The 15431-nt window shown below is 47.4% G+C and overlaps 1 pseudogene; it reads right to left on the bottom strand.

The window, feature by feature from the left end:
* Nucleotides 1–13795: 13795 nt before the first annotated feature.
* On the bottom strand, nucleotides 13796–14654 carry LOC101132726 (large ribosomal subunit protein eL6-like; annotated as a pseudogene).
* Between the last annotated feature and the right edge of the window lie 777 nt (nucleotides 14655–15431).

Below are 15431 nucleotides of genomic sequence, written 5' to 3' on the forward strand. Positions count from 1 at the left end.
GGCTCTGGGAGGACGGAGAGCTATCTGCGTTCTCATGTCTAGTGGGTGATGAGGCTGCACAGAGCTCAGACTCTGACTTCAAAGCCTGCTTGGCAGGTGAAGGGACCTATGTATTAACATTGCGCTAAGTGATTTCGTGCTACTGTCTCATTTATCTTTGTTGTACTCTGTGAAGTGCAGACAATTCTACCCCAGTTTGAAGAAAGAGTCTTGGAGAACTTAGGTGACTTGCCAAAGATCTCCAAGCTGGAAAGTCGTGCAGCTTGGAATCAATTTGACAACAAATGATTCTAGGGTTCAGGTTTTTCTTCCACTCTTCACTCTTTCCAAGTGGGAATCCTTCTATTCATTTCTAAACAAGGGAGGCAGGGAAGCCTTGTTAAAAGAAAATATACAACAGTGATTTTGAGGAGGAAGTAGTATTTGACGCAAATGACAGGGTATACAAGGGTTAGCTTTGGGGCTGCTAAACCAAAATGGGTGGAAAAATATTTTGTTTACTGATGGATTAGTCACCATTGCCTGCTGATTATATTGCCAATATTAGTCTTGTTTTAATTACTGCAAAGGCCAATAGCTGCCTCCTACAACGTGCTGGTTCTACAAATTGGTGGGGAATCTGTAAATGAGGAGGTGTCCTTGGGAGACCCCACAAACCTAGCTTGGCCCTGGTGGTGCCCCTTAAAATGTTGCAGTTACACAGCTGAAGGATGATGTCTGCTCCAGGATTATCCACTCAAATCATGTGTTTGAATTACAAGTCCCTGCTCTTGTTAGAGGGATTAGTGCCTATTTGGAATGAAATATGTTTGGATTTACAAGTCTTGCAGGTTCTCCTGGGATCAAGTGTACTGGAATGGGATGCCTCTTGCATTTTGCATTAGGACTGAAATTCACTTAGCGACCATGTAAGTGGAAAGGTGGTAAACTATGATGATTATGAGCAAGCACTTAGGAGTCCGACCCACAAGAGAAAGCTGGCTCTTCCCCTCCCAGCACTCAGGATACTGACAGTGCGTTGCTGAGGGCAGTGTCTGCAGGCGGCTGTGGAGTGAGCACCTGCTCCTTGCGGGCTCCACTCCTTTATGGCTTTAGCTCACTAAGTTTCAGTCCTACTCCCTCGGAAGAAGGATAATAACAATAGATAATGATAATAATAGTCACCCCGTAGGGTTATGGCAAACATGAAACACCTCCAATTGTGTGCAAAGTTCTCTGCAAACTGAATGGCATCTGGTAAGAATAATGCTGGCTAATATGATGATGACGCAGCCCACCAGAAAAAATAGCCCCCAGGAGCATCCCTGTAATCTGCAGCGTTGGGTCTGCTTGGCTTGCCGTAGCAAGGGGGAACACACCTGCTGAGGCTTCCAGGACCTGGCCTTGTGCTGGGCGAGTCTAAGGAGGAGCGTTGGTCATTCTTGCAGCTGCAGCATGGTCCTGCCCGGGTTTCTTGGTTTCTCTGTTTTGTTGGCTTCAGCTGTGTCCCATTGGAAACCTTTTTTATCTCAGTTTGCCTGCAGCATGGCTCATTAGCTTTTCTTCCTTTTTTTTTTTTTTTTTTTTTGAGACAGGGTCTCACGTCTCACTCTGTTGCCCAAGCTGGAGTGCAGTGGCACAATGTTGGCTCACTGAAACCTCTACCTCCTGGGTTTCAGCGATTCTCCTGCCTCAGCCTCCCGAGCAGCTGGGACTACAAGCACGCACCACCACACCTTGTTAATTTTTGTATTTTTGGTAGAGATGGGGTTTTACCACGTTGGCCAGGCTGGTCTCAAACTCCTGACCTCAAGTGATCTGCCCACCTTGGCCTCCCAGAATGCTGGGATTACAGGTGTGAGCCACTGCGCCTGGCCTCAGCATGGCTAATTTTCACTGTCTCAATTATGTAGGTCTTAGCTATCAAAGCATTGGATCTCATTTATTATTTAAACAATTTAAAAAATAATAAACAGAAGTTTGTAAAAAAATTTTGTAAGAAAATTTAATGAGTCCTACCCTTTCAACAAATTTGTAAGTGTACAATCAGTATTGTCAACTGCAGGCATAATGTTAGACGGCAGATCTCCAGAATTTGTTCATCTTGCATAATGGAAACTTCATATCCGTTGAACAGCGATTCCCCATTTTCCTGTTCCTCCAGCCCCTGACAACCATTATTCTGTGCTCTGCTTTTCTGAGTTTGACTTTAGGTATTTAGTGCAAGTAGAATCATTCAGTATTTGTCCTTTTGTGACTGGCTTATTTCATTTAGTATCATGTCTGCCAAGTTCAGTCAGTAGCAAATGGCAGGATTTGCTTTTTTGAAAGGCTGAGTAATGTTCCATTGTGTGTATGCACCACAGTTTTTCTAACTATTCTTTTTTGTTGTTGTTGTTGTTTTGTTTGTTTTTTGAGATAGAGTCTTGCTCTGTTGCCCAGGCTGGAGTGCAGTGGCATGAGCTCGGCTCACTGCAACCTCCACCTCCCAGGTTCAATCAGTTCTCCTGCCTTAGCCTCCCAAGTAGCTGGGATTACAGGCATGTGCCACCATGCCCGGCTAATTTTGTATTTTTAGTAGAGACGGGGTTTCGCCATGTTGGCCAGGCTGGTCTCGAACTCCTGACCTCAGGCCTGCCTCAGCCTCCCAAAGTGCTGGGATTATAGGTGTGAGCTACTGCGCTCGGCCCCCATTCATTTGTTGAAGGACATTTGCACAACTTGGCTATGGTGAAAAATGCTACCGTGAGCGTGGGAGAGCAATAGCTCTGTGAGATACTGGTTTCAACTCTTTTGAATAAACATCCAGAAGTGGAATTGCTGGGTCATATGGTAATTCTATTTATGATTTTTTGAGGAGCCTCCATACTGTTCTCCATAATGGTATTCCCACCAGCAGTGTACAGGGCTCTAATGTCTCTGCACCCTTGCTAATACTTCTTATCTTTTATTTATTTTTTTGATAATAGCCATTCTAACAGGTGTAAGGCTACACATCTCGTGGTGATTTTTATTTGCATTTCCCTAATGATTAGTGATGTCGAGAATCTTTTCATATATCTGTTGGCTATTCGTCTATCTTCTTGGAAGAAATGTCTATTCAAATCCTTTGCTCATTTTTAAATTGGGGTAGTCATTTTTTCTGCTATTAAGTTGTAAGAGCTCCTTATATATTTTGGACATTAATCCCTTATCAGATATATGGTTTGCAAATATTTTCTCCCATTCCATAGGCTGTGTTTTCACCCTATTACTTCCTTTGCTATGCAGAAGCTTTTTGCATGAGAAAGAATGGAATTAGACCTCTTTTTATACCATGCACAAAAATCAACTCAAAATCTATTGAAGATTTAAATGTAAGACCTGAAACTGTAAAACTGTTAGAAGAAAACATAAAAGAAAAACTTCATGACATTGGTCTTGGCAATGATTTTTTCAAAATGACCCCAAAAGCACAGATAATAAAAGCAAAAGTAAACAGGTGGGACAAAAGCCTTGGGTCTCATTTAAGCCAACACAAGATCATCCCAAGAGAAAGGAAATTAAATTTTCTCATAGCCTCATGATTGTGCCTTCCTCTCCCTGTGCTCCAGCTTCTCCAGGCTGCTCCCCCCTCCCACCTTTGAGCATGCTCCAGCCTCTCCAGGCTGCTCCCCTCTCCCACCTTTGAGCATGCTCCAGCCTCTCCAGGCTGCTCCCCTCTCCCACCTTTGGGCCTGCGGGACCCCAGAACTCTGATCTGTCGTGGCTCTGGTCATTCAGGTCCCAGCTCAAACCATTCTTTTTAATGGCTTTCCAATAACCAGGCCTCCATCTAGCTTTCTGGGAGACTTGGTCTCATTCCTCTGTTTTCTTCATAACATTTAAAAGTCTCCAATTATCTTGTTCATTCTCTGTTTCCTGCAGTAGAGTAAAAGGCCATTGGTGCATCTCCAGCTAGAATGGCTCCTGGCATGTGGTAGGTGCTCTGTAAACAGTTGTGGAAGAAAGGAAGGAAGGAAGGAAGGAAGGGGAGAGGAAGGAAGGAAGAAGGAAGGAGGGGAGAAAGGACAGAGGGAGGGAGGGAAGAAGGAAGGAAGAAGGAAAGAAGAAAGGGGAGGAGGAAGGAAGGAAGAAAGGTGGGGAGGAAGGAAGGAGGGAAGGAGGGAAGGAAAGAAGAGAGGGAGGGAGGAAGGAAGGAGGGAAGGAAGAAGGAAGGAAGGGGAAGAAGGAAGGAAGGAGGGAAGGAAGGAAGAGGGAAGGAAGGAAGGTGGGAAGGAAGGAAGGGAGGGGGAGGGAAGGAAGGAGGGAAGGAAGGAAGGGGGGAAGGAAGGAGGGAAGGAGGGAAGGAAGGAAGGAGGGAGGGAAGGAAGAAGGAAGAAGGGGAGGGAGGAAGGAAGGAAAGAAGGAAGGAAGGAAGGAGGAAGGGAGAAGGGAAGGAAGGAAGAAGGAGAGGAGGGAAGAAAGGAAGGAAGGAAAAAGGGAAGGAAAGAAGGAAGAAGGGGAGAAAGGAAAGAAGGGAGGAGGGAAGGAAGGAAGAAAGGAAGGAAAGAAGGAAAGGAGGGAGAGAATATCCCCACACATGATCCTTCACTGTTGATCCTTGCATTCTAGGGAGTTGGAAGGGAGCTAGAAGTCGGGACCAGCATTCCCCTAGCAGCATGATATCACTCATGATAGCTCTCCAAGTAATTGAGGCTGTCTCTCAGCACCCTAAGGAAGCAACTTTTCTCCAAGATGAGGCCTCATCTCTTTCAACTTTCCTCTCATGACATGGCTTCTGGATGTCTTCCCTTCAATTGTTTATATCAGGAGCCCTAGGAACACTGAAGAATTTCAAGGATGTCCTTTAGCGTGTCTGGGAAACCCTTGATACTGGTGGTATGTTCCCTGCAGGTGTGCATTTTGGGGGTGGGGAGAGACTCTGTAGGATTCAAAGGACCCTTGACCTCAAGTGGTCCAGAAGCCCTTCTCCCTCTATCCTGTCTTCCGGGAGCCGTGCACCATCTATCCTGTCTGCCAGGAGCCGTGCGCCATCTATCCTGTCTGCCAGGAGCTGAGCGCCACCTAACCTGTCTTCCAGGAACCCCGCGCTATCTAGCCTGTCTTCCAGGAACCCCGCGCTATCTAGCCTGTCTTCCAGGAGCCCTGCTCCATCTAACTTGTCTTCCTGGAGCCCTGCTCTGTCTAGTCTGTGTTCTAGGCCAGAATCGCTCTACCTAGCCTGTCTTCTAGGAGCCCTGCTGTATTTAGCTTGTTCTCCGGGCCAGGCCTGCTCTCTGCAGCACACAGTGGGTATTTTTCTCCTTCATAATGACCGCCTACTCTAGGTAGCACTTTCTGATTTAACGACTCACTTTCACGTTTGGCATCTCACTGAGTGCTCATGATTCTGTTCATTCAGTGTGTCTAATTCTCCTTCTGTGAACAAAGAAACAGTGTCCTCAAAGGGTGTGTTTTCTATATTTTGAGGCTGTTTTTTTTTTTTTTTGAGAGGGAGTCTGGCTGTGTCACCCAGGCTGGAGTTCAGTGGCGCGATCTCGGCTCACTGCAAGCTCCGCCTCCTGGGTTCGTGCCATTCTCCTGTTGAGGCTGTTTTTTGATGTATCAGCTTCATGACTGTTATACCTTCTGCTGTTCCATCATTACACAGTAAGTTTGTTGGCTTATAAAGCACAACTTTTTGTTTTTGTTTTTCCTGTTAATATATTTACATAGCTTTTCTTTTGATAAGTATTCGTGTGCTCTATTTTTTCCCATCAGTTTATTTTAAATCTGAATCCTTAGTTTTAGTTGTGTTTCTTGTAAGCAGCATAAGGCTGTTCTAAAAAAAATTCAGCCAGAGAATTTCTGTCATTTAACTAGCAATTGTTTTCATTTACATTTATTATAATTACTGATTCCTTACATTTTCCCTCAATCTTATGTTGTACTTCCTGTTTACTCTGCTTTTTGAAAATTCAATTTCCTCTTGCTATTATTATTATTATTATTTTGAGATGGAGTCTCGTTCTGTTGCCCAGGCTGGAGTGATTATTATTATTATTATTATTATTATTTTGAGGTGGAGTCTCATTCTGTTGCCCAGGCTGGAGTGCAGTGGCGCAATCTTGGCTCACTGCAACCTCCACTTCCCACCTCAATCAATTCTCCTGTCTCAGCTTTCTGAGTACCTGGGACTACAAGCACACGCCACTATGCCCGGCTAATTTTTGTATTTTTAGTAGAGATGGGTTTCACCATATTGGTCAGGCTGGTCTCGAACTCCTGACCTCAGGTGATCCACCTGCCTTGACCTCCCAAAGTGCTGGGATTACAGGCGTGAGCCACTGTGCCTGGCTTTTGCTATTATTCTGAAAATTATAAACTGTATTTCTCTTTCTTATCTCTTTGAAAATTGCCAATTTTTTAGTGGTGTTTGAAAATTCAAATGTATGTACTTAATTTCTGCAATTCTACAATTTTTCTATCCTTCTCCCATTTTGTCTGAAATACAAAAATTTTAGAATGCTTTTACTAGAATCACCTTATCCTATTTTGAATGTTATTTTTGACCAATATTTTAGTTTCACCTTGTTTTTATTTCACCTTAAATTAGTTGTGTGTTTTTTCTAGTCAGTGGTTTTTTTTTTTTAAACTTTATTGGTATATTTTTTACCCCTTTCTTTGTTCATCTCAGGCCTTCCTTCTGGGTTCAATTTTCTTCTTTTTGAAGCACTTTCTTAATAAACTTTTTAATTGAAGATCTCTTAATAAATTCATTTAGTTTCTTTTTGCCTGTAAATATCTGTATTTTCCCATCATTCCTGAATGATAATTTCAGTAGACAGGCAGTCAGTCCCACTTTGACAATAATTTTGACTTACTGCTTTGAAAGCAATATTCCTTTGTGTTCTGGTTTCTGATACCCCCGTGAGAAGTCAAGCTGTCTGCCTGCTACGCGGTGTTCTGAAGCGGTCTGCCCTTTCTGGTGGATTTTCAGTGTGTGCCTTTGTCTTTGGTCTATTGTAGTTTCATTGTGGTGTGTTCAGGTGTGGGATCGTGCTTTAGGTTGAGTTCCTGAGTCTGAGGATCAGCCCTTGGCATATGGGCTCTCCTTCACTTCGTCTATTTGTTTCCTTCCCAGACCATCAGATGTATGCATGTTGGTCCTTCACCTTTTCTTTGTTTCTCTTTTTTTTTTTTTTGAGACAGAGTCTCACTCTGTTGCCAGGCTGGAGTGCAGTGGCGTGATCTCAGCTCACTGCAACCTCTGCCTCCTGGGTTCAAGCGATTCTCCTGCCTCAGCCTCCCAAGTAGCTGGGATTACAGTGCCCACCACTAAGCCCAGCTAATTTTTGTATTGTTAGTAGAGACGGGGTTTCACCATGTTGGCCAGGCTGGTCTTGATATCTTGACCTCGTGATCCACCTGTCCCGGCCTTCCAAAGCGTAGGGATTACAGGCGTGAGCCACCGCGCCCGGCCTCTTTGTTTCTCTTAACTTGCTTTCATATTTGTTCCAAGTCTTTGTCTCTCCATGACTCATCCTGGGCATTCTTTAGCTAGATCGTTCAGTTTAGTAATTTATTTCCTCACATCTATCGATCTAACTTGTGCTTTAACTTTAAAGTCTTGAATTTTAATTTTTAAGTGTATGTATTTATTTTTTCTTTAGAGACAGGGTCTCACTATGTCACCCAGGGTGGAGTGCAGTGGCTATTCACAGGTGCCATTATAGAACACTCCAGCCTCGAACTTCTGGGCTCAAGCAATGCTCCCACCTCAGCCTCCTAAGTAGCTGGGACTAAGGCACGTGCCACTGTGCCCAACTTACATTTTTTATTTCTAAACATTTTAATTGTTTTCTCCTCTCTTATTTACTTTGTCTTTTTCTTCTGTGTCTTGTCTGCATTTTTGAGAATGTTTAAACATTTTAAGCATTCTTATTTGCATTCTGTACCTCAAGATTCCATTGCCTGGAAGCCCTATGACTGATTTCAGGTAACTTGTGCTCATGACGGGTTCCTCTGCGGACTGTGGGCCAGACTTCCTGGGTTTGAATCTCAACTCTTCTTCTTTGCTGTGTGTTCTTGAGTAAGTTACTTATCCTCTCTGTGCCTTCATTCTCTCCAATTCCTAATCCAGGAATATGAATGACATTAATAAATAATAATGAGAATAAAACTACCTACCATCAGAAGAATGTGTGAAGATTAGGTGGGACAATACAGGTCAAAGATTTATTTATTTTATTTTTATTTTTTTTGAGACAGAGTCTCGCTCTGTCACCCAGGCTGGAGTGCAGTGGCACCATCTTGGTTCACTGCAACCTCTACCTTCCAGGTTCAAGTGATTCTTCTGCCTCAGCCTCCCAAGTAGCTGGGATTCCAGGCACCTACCACCACACCTGGCTAATTTTTGTATTTTTAGTAGAGATGGGGTTTTACCATGTTGGCCAGGCTGCTCTTGAACTCCTGACCTCAGGTGATCTGTCCTCCTCAGCCTCCCAAAGTGCTGAAATTACAGGCGTGAGCCACTGTGCCTGGCCCAGGTCAAAGATTTAAAACTGTGCCTGGCACAAGTTAAGTCTTCAATAAAGGTTAATCTTTTTTTTTTTTTTTTTTTTTTTTAATTGAGACAGAGTTTCGGTCTGTTGCCCAGGCTGGAGTTCAGTGGTGCAATCTTGGCTCACTGCAACCTCTGTCTCTCAGATTCAAGTGATTCTCCTGCCTCAGCCTCCTGAGTAGCTGTGGCTACAGACACACATGGCACCACGCCTGGCTAATTTTTGTATTTTTAGTAGAGCCAGGGTTTTACCATGTTGGCTAGGCTGGTCTCGAACTCCTGACCTCAAGTGATCTGTCTGCCTCAGCTCCCCAAAGTGCTGGGATTACAGGCGTGAGCTACCGTGCCTGGCCAATAAAGGTTAATTTTATAGTACACAGCTGGGCTTTATCTTGGAACTCCTACACACCTTGGTTTGAGGATGTGTTTCTCCAGAGAGATTTTACATTTGTTTCTGTCAAGCATCTGGGGGACTATCAACCTAAGACCACTCTTAGCTAATTTCTTGACTTTGGTTTCCCAGACCAAATGGTATCAATTCAAACCCAAACCCAATGAGGCCAGGTATGGATTCTCAGGGGATGCTCTATCCCACTCAGAGCCCAGGAGTTGAGACACATGTTTCCTTGTCATTTCTTTTTATTAATTTCTGTTTTACCTCATTTTATCACTGAGGGTATGGCCTCCAAGGGTCCTGCATTTCTAGGGAGTCTCACTTCCAAGTCCCTGCCTCATGCAGGCCCCGGGTTTGGTGTCCAGTGCCCGGATGGCTGTGGAAACCGAGGTTCTCTGTTCCTGAGCTTGGCAAATATCCCCAAGGGCAGCAGCTGAATCCGCAGCTTCTTCTTTGCTTCTGTCCGCTGGGGCTCTCTTACTGATGTGTGCCCCGCTATGTATTTAACAGGATATTCGGGATAAATTTTCCAGGATTTCTAGGTGTTTTCTGGCCACAGGATTTTCAGATTTTGTAGATTTTCCTCTTGCTGGAAATAAAAATGCCCAGAGAGGTTTTATAACTGACTCAAGAACAAGAGCCCAGTCCCCTTCAATTACACCGTGCTGAAATGACATGTTAGCTAGCCTGTGGGTAAGAGTACGCTTTCCATTAGGCCTTTTGAGATACCGTGTTTAGCTGACAGACCCCAGCAGCACCTTCATGGACCTGTAGACACCTGGGGGATTGAGGCTGGGGAGTGTGGTGTGGAGACTTCAGGGGACCTCAGCCTTACCCTGAAGCCTTCTGTTACCATCTGACATTGCCTAGCTCTAGCCTCCTCCTCCCCTTTCTCCTCCTCCTTCTTTTTCTTCTGTTTTTACAAAGAATTGTGGAAAGATGTACTTTTTTTTTCTACAATAAAGATGAGAACATGGAGCCCATAACATTTTCCAGGGCTGTTGATCCAACGACCTCGTCAAAGTGAAAGGCGATCGGTCCTCAGTGACCCCGTGCTGGTTCCCAGCAATTGGTTTTTTTCCCCACCTCCTTAATCATTTCAAAATTACTTAAGGCCAGGTGCGGTGGCTCAAGCCTGTAATCCCAGCACTTTGGGAGGCCAAGGCGGGTGGATCACTAGGTCAGGGATTTGAGACCAGCCTGACCAACATGGTAAAACCCCGTCTCTAAAAATAAAAAAATTAGCTGGGCGTAGTGGTGCATGCCTGTAGTCCCAGCCACTTGGAAGGCTGAGGCAGGAGAATCGCTTGAACCCAGGAAGCGGAGGTTGCAGTGAGCAGAGATGGTGCCACTGCACTCCAGTCTGGGCGACAGAGTGAGACTTCATCTCAAAAAAAAAAAAAAAATTACTGCATACTGGAATTTTGCTCAAAATTGGTCAGGCTTGCTGGTTTGTTTCTATTTTTCATTTATTTATTTTTTTGAGATGGGGTCTCACTCTGTCACCCAGGCTGGAATGCAGTGGCACAATCATAGCTCACTGCAGCCTTGACCTCCTGGGCTCAAGTGATCCTCCCACCTCAGCCTCCTGGGTAGCTACAACTGCATATGTCCATCATCACGCCTGGGTAATTACTATTATGTTTTAATTTTTTGTAGAGATGGGGGGGGGTCTCACTATGTTGTCCAGGCTGGTGTCGAACTCCTGGACTCAAGCAATCCTCCTGCCTCAGCCTCACAAAGTGCTGAGACTATGGGCATGAGCCACTGCACCAGGCCTAGTTGGTTTTTAGAATTCACCTTTCCTCTGTTTTTGAAAACTGAGCTGGCATTTCCTGTCTTCAGACTACTGGCCTCTTTTCTTTCTTTTTTTTTTAAAACAGAGTCTCACTCTGTCCCCCAGGCTGGAGTGCAGTGGTGCGATCTTGGCTCACTACAACCTCTGCCTCCCAGGTTCAAGCAATTCTTGTGCCTCAGCCTCTCGAGTAGCTGAAATTACAGGGGCCCACCACACCTGGCTAATTTTTGTATTTTTAGTAGAGACAGGGTTTCACCATGTTGGCCAGGCTGGTCTCAAACTCCTGACCTCAAGTGATCTGCCCTCCTCGGCCTCCCAAAGTGCTGGGATTACAGGTGTGAGCCACCACGCCCAGCCTCTCTTTTCAATTCTCTTGGTTTCTTAGGTGTTTTTGCATTTGACCTGTGCCGAGGCTCTCACGTTCTTTCACTTTCCCTGGTTAGAAATTTTCTAGTTCTGAAAGTGTAAACCTAACTAAATTGACTCAAAGGTTTCTACCCTCCCTCTCTTATCTGAAGATTGGAAATCCTATGATGTGAGGAATATGGTCATGGAATTCATAAATCAAAGTTGAAGTAACTTTGGCAGACCAGTCAGATGAGCTGGTGAAGACCCAGGACTGATCTGATTAAAAAAATCAGCCCCCCATGTGGAATGAATAGGGTTCAGGTGAAACCTCCAGACCAGAAAAGGGGAGAGGGAGGGTCCTAACTCCCAGGCCGTGTGCTAAACACGGTACAGATCCACAGCCACCAAAAGTATCGGGCATTGTATTGTGGCCCGAGTAGTACTGGGGATAGCTGCCTCCAACTAGTTTAGTAACCTATGGAGCTCAATAGTTGTTCATTTCACAATCAGGTGCCTGCCTCCCTTGGGCCTCCCTGCTGCGCCTGGCCACGTGGAAACCCCTGTAGCTCCCTGGCTGTGCAGGAGCAGCCACAGTGTGCCCCTCCCAGGACCACCATCCCCCTCACTGTCTCTGAGGCACCTGCGTGGACCGGGTCTGGATTGAGTCTCATTTCTCTGGATTCCTACGGCAGCCGGCGGCTGCCTCTCCCACACCCGTCACTCTGTGTCATGGAAAGCTGTGTGTTTGTCTTCATTCCCACCGAGTCTGAGCCACTCGAGGTCAGGGCCATGACCGTGAGCTACAGGTCCTCGGCGCCCAGTGTGAGCCGTGTACAGTAGAGGCCGACTGACGTCTTGGAGGCAGAAGTGAGTACGTAACTGGCAACTGCTTAAAGTCGGCCGGGCCAAGGTTTACAGACCGGGAGGATCACCAGACGCGGGTGGGGCACAGTGGGGTGGGGGGAGGTTCCCAAGGCCACTCATCAATGGAGTCTGGAGGTGGCTTCCTAGGGGTAGCCTCTGAAACGTTCTGGAAAAACCTCGTCCTGTCACAACGTGGCTATGAGGGGACCCTCACCTGGAGGTCTTGGGTGATGTGTTTGTTAGTTTCACAGCCACACATCAGCATGGGCCTGTGTCCCCCAGGCCACACGTCGGCATGGGTCTGTGTCCCCCAACCCACGTGTCAGCATGGGCCCGTGTCCCCCAACCCACGCTTCAGCACGGGGCATGTCCCCCAGGCCACGCGTCGGCATGGGCCATGTCCCCACACAGGTGAGTCCCTGATGCAGGTTGGGTCCCCGGGGAAGCTCACTCAGAGACAGAAGAGTGTTTATTGGTGGCAGGGCAGGGCTCTTGGGTTTAGGGTCTGTGAAGGGAGAGAAGGAAGGCCAGTGGGGTAGAGGGAGTCGTCGGGCAGTGATGCCCTAACCGCTGGTCCCCGGGGAAGCTCTGGAGCTGGCACCCCCCTTCAGGGTCGTCCCGAGTGGAGCCTGGGGCCAGGCCTTTATCCACAGTGTGGGCCGCCACCGGGTGCAGGTGCCCAGGAGGGGGCGTGTTATGGGTTGAATTGTGTCCCTCCAAAAAGATACGTTCAAGTCCCAAGCCCCGCTACCTGTGAATGTGACAAATCCACTGTAGAAACCAGCATTCAGGTCTCAGCTCTGCACAACCACAACCAGCATTCAGATCTCAGTTCTGCACAACTGTGATCACTATTGAGAGCAGTGACTGTTACATGGGTTTAGAGACACGTTGTGGGGATTATACGACCACGTATTACTGTGCAAAAAGACGTCACTCAAGCCCATTAGTGCAGAGATTCCTTTAACTGTAGAGGATTAAATCAAGGAATCAGAGATTGTTTACGCTGGAAGGGACTTTGAGGTGTTCACTTAATTGGAAAGCAGGTCATCGTGGGCCCTCCATGGGTGTTGGTATCCACTGAAACTCCAAATCCCATCCAGGGGAGGCTGACACAGGCACCAGGTGTAAGGCCCCACCCCAGCCGGGCTCCCCTCTGCGGGCAAGCCTGGGGCCTGGCTGGGAAGCCCAGCATGGTGCGTGCGAATGCTGTGGGGGGGGGCGCCCCAAACTCCCCCTCCAAGACAGAGGCACAGGCATCGCCTCCCAGGACTCACCTGGAGGGGGCTGCCTGGCGTGAGCTCATGCTCCTCCCGTGCCACCTGCTTTAGTGGCTGATTGCTATGCCAGGTAACGTCAGGGCCACCTGCCTGATTCAGGCTGCTGTGCAGCCGCCCAGACTCAGAGCTGCCTGTGAGCCTGGCTGAGGCCTTTACTGCTCATTCCCACTGCCCTCACCCCTGGCGGGGGCTGGTCTCCAGGGCACCCCCATAATCCACTTGCACCCAGATCTCTGTCTCCGAGTGCACTCCAAACCCAGCCCCAGCGTGTGGACAATGGCATCCTCACATGCTGGGGTAATTGATGGCTGTATCTGCTCCGAGACGGCAGAGTGGGCTAGCTCCCAGCCCCAAGAAACGGCCCTCTGCGTCCTCCACACACACTCAGCATAGGCTCAGCAGCCTGGAGAAGAAGAAAGCCGCTCTGCTCCGTGCTCTGGGTGCCCAGCCCTGTGAACAGCACGGGGTGTCCCCAGGGCTCACTGTGCCTCCTCCTGGCCCTTGTCCACTCCGGCATGCTGTTCACAGACACGGCCCAGGCCTCTGTCCCCACAGCTTTATTATTTTTTAAATGTTATCAGTTATTTAATTAGGTTCTTCTTAAGAAATTAGAACACCAATTTGTGGGGATAAATTCCATTCCTCAGAGCAAACACAGATCTCAGGTAGCCCTGGAGCTAAGGAATAACTTTGATTTTTGGTAAAATCTGTGAGCCCACAGCTTTCTGATCAATCTTGCGCTGCCCTGTGATCTCGTATTTCTCTTTTTCTGTGTCGAAGATCTCACCTTCCTGGTGTCTGGGCTTCCGCAGCTGCTGCTTCTTGAAGCAAGCATCAGTGAGATGTTTTGGGATTTTTACATTGCTGATGTCAGTTTTGGTTGAGGTGGCAATGACAAATGTCTGGTGTGTTCTTCGTAGAGGAACTCGATTGAGGACCAGAGGTCCAGTCCTAAGTAACAAGCCACTAGCCAGCTGCTTCAAGAAAACCACCCTCTTGCCTCTGTGGCATCCAGTGAAGATGATTAGAATGGCTTCGGGGGTAATGCTGGCTCGCAGTTTTCTCACGTGCTGACTGAAGGTTTTTTTGCCGTGGCTCAACAGCTTTCGAGGCACATCTCCAGTAGGATAATATCTAGGCATTTTGTTAACCACCCAGGACCACCGTTCTTGTCACCACCAACTGGTTTGTAACAGTTGCAAGAACCTTCTCCTTCTTTTTCTTTTCAACCTTGGACTTCGCAGCTGAGTACTTCCTCTTCCACGTGGCCTTTCCGGAATAGATGGCAGGTTGGGAATATCTGCCAACTCCTCTGACAAGGACGGGATTGAGGCTGCAATGGGGCTTCCCCTTCTTGAGTTTTTCAGTCTTGAGGTGATGCCTTTTCACCTCGCCACCAGCATCAGCCTTCTTTGCTTCAGGTTTCTTCTCTTTAGTATCCAGCCTCTCAACTTGTTCACCTGCCATCTTGCAAGATGGGAAAGAGCTTTCCTACAGCTTTGCTTCCAAGGCAGGAGCTGAGCTTTCATCTCTGCAAAGGGCCTTATAGAGAATGTTCTCTGGTCTTCTTTTCTTCCTTCTGCAAACTCTTCTCCAAGGGGCCAGATGCTGGAGATGATGGGACTGTCTTTTAATCTAGGGAGGGGTTATCATTAGCCTGTGGTGCTAATTACATGAATTCTTAAAGCCCACATGAGCACACTGCAACCAAGGTGCAAAGAGAATGCAGCCCCTTTGTTTCTACTGGCTAGCATTGTCTCTTGGGGATGCCACAGTCTCTTGACGGACACGTGGTCAGCACTGCAGACCTCCCTTCTTCCCCTCAGCCCCTGATCCTCTCTGAGTGGGGGTGGTACATGTGGGGGAAGGAGAGCACCTGGTCTCTAGGCAGGTGGCTGTTCTGCCCTTGGGTGGGCCCTGGCTGCTGGAGGCTTAGGTGGTGGGTCTGTCTTGTCCAGCCCCTGGGCAGCCTGGTGGGCTGTTGCGGAAGGCTGTGGCTGCTGTCTGTGGTCTGGGGAGCTCAGCCGTCCACCCTGGCTGATGATGTCCTGGCTGCTCTGGAGGTGCCCTGACGTCTGGTTGGAACTTCCATTTGATTCTTGGCTCAAACAGTCCCATTGACTGATTGTGCCCTTGGCTTCAGAGTCCCTTTACCCCCATGAAAATGACTTTCTCTGACAGGTCCCCATGCCTCAGCTAATGGGTACCTAGGGGTTCCTGCCATAATACATGGAGCTGGGCAGA

This window comes from Gorilla gorilla, chromosome 12 (genome assembly GCF_029281585.2).
Source record: "Gorilla gorilla gorilla isolate KB3781 chromosome 12, NHGRI_mGorGor1-v2.1_pri, whole genome shotgun sequence".
NCBI lineage: Eukaryota > Metazoa > Chordata > Mammalia > Primates > Hominidae > Gorilla > Gorilla gorilla.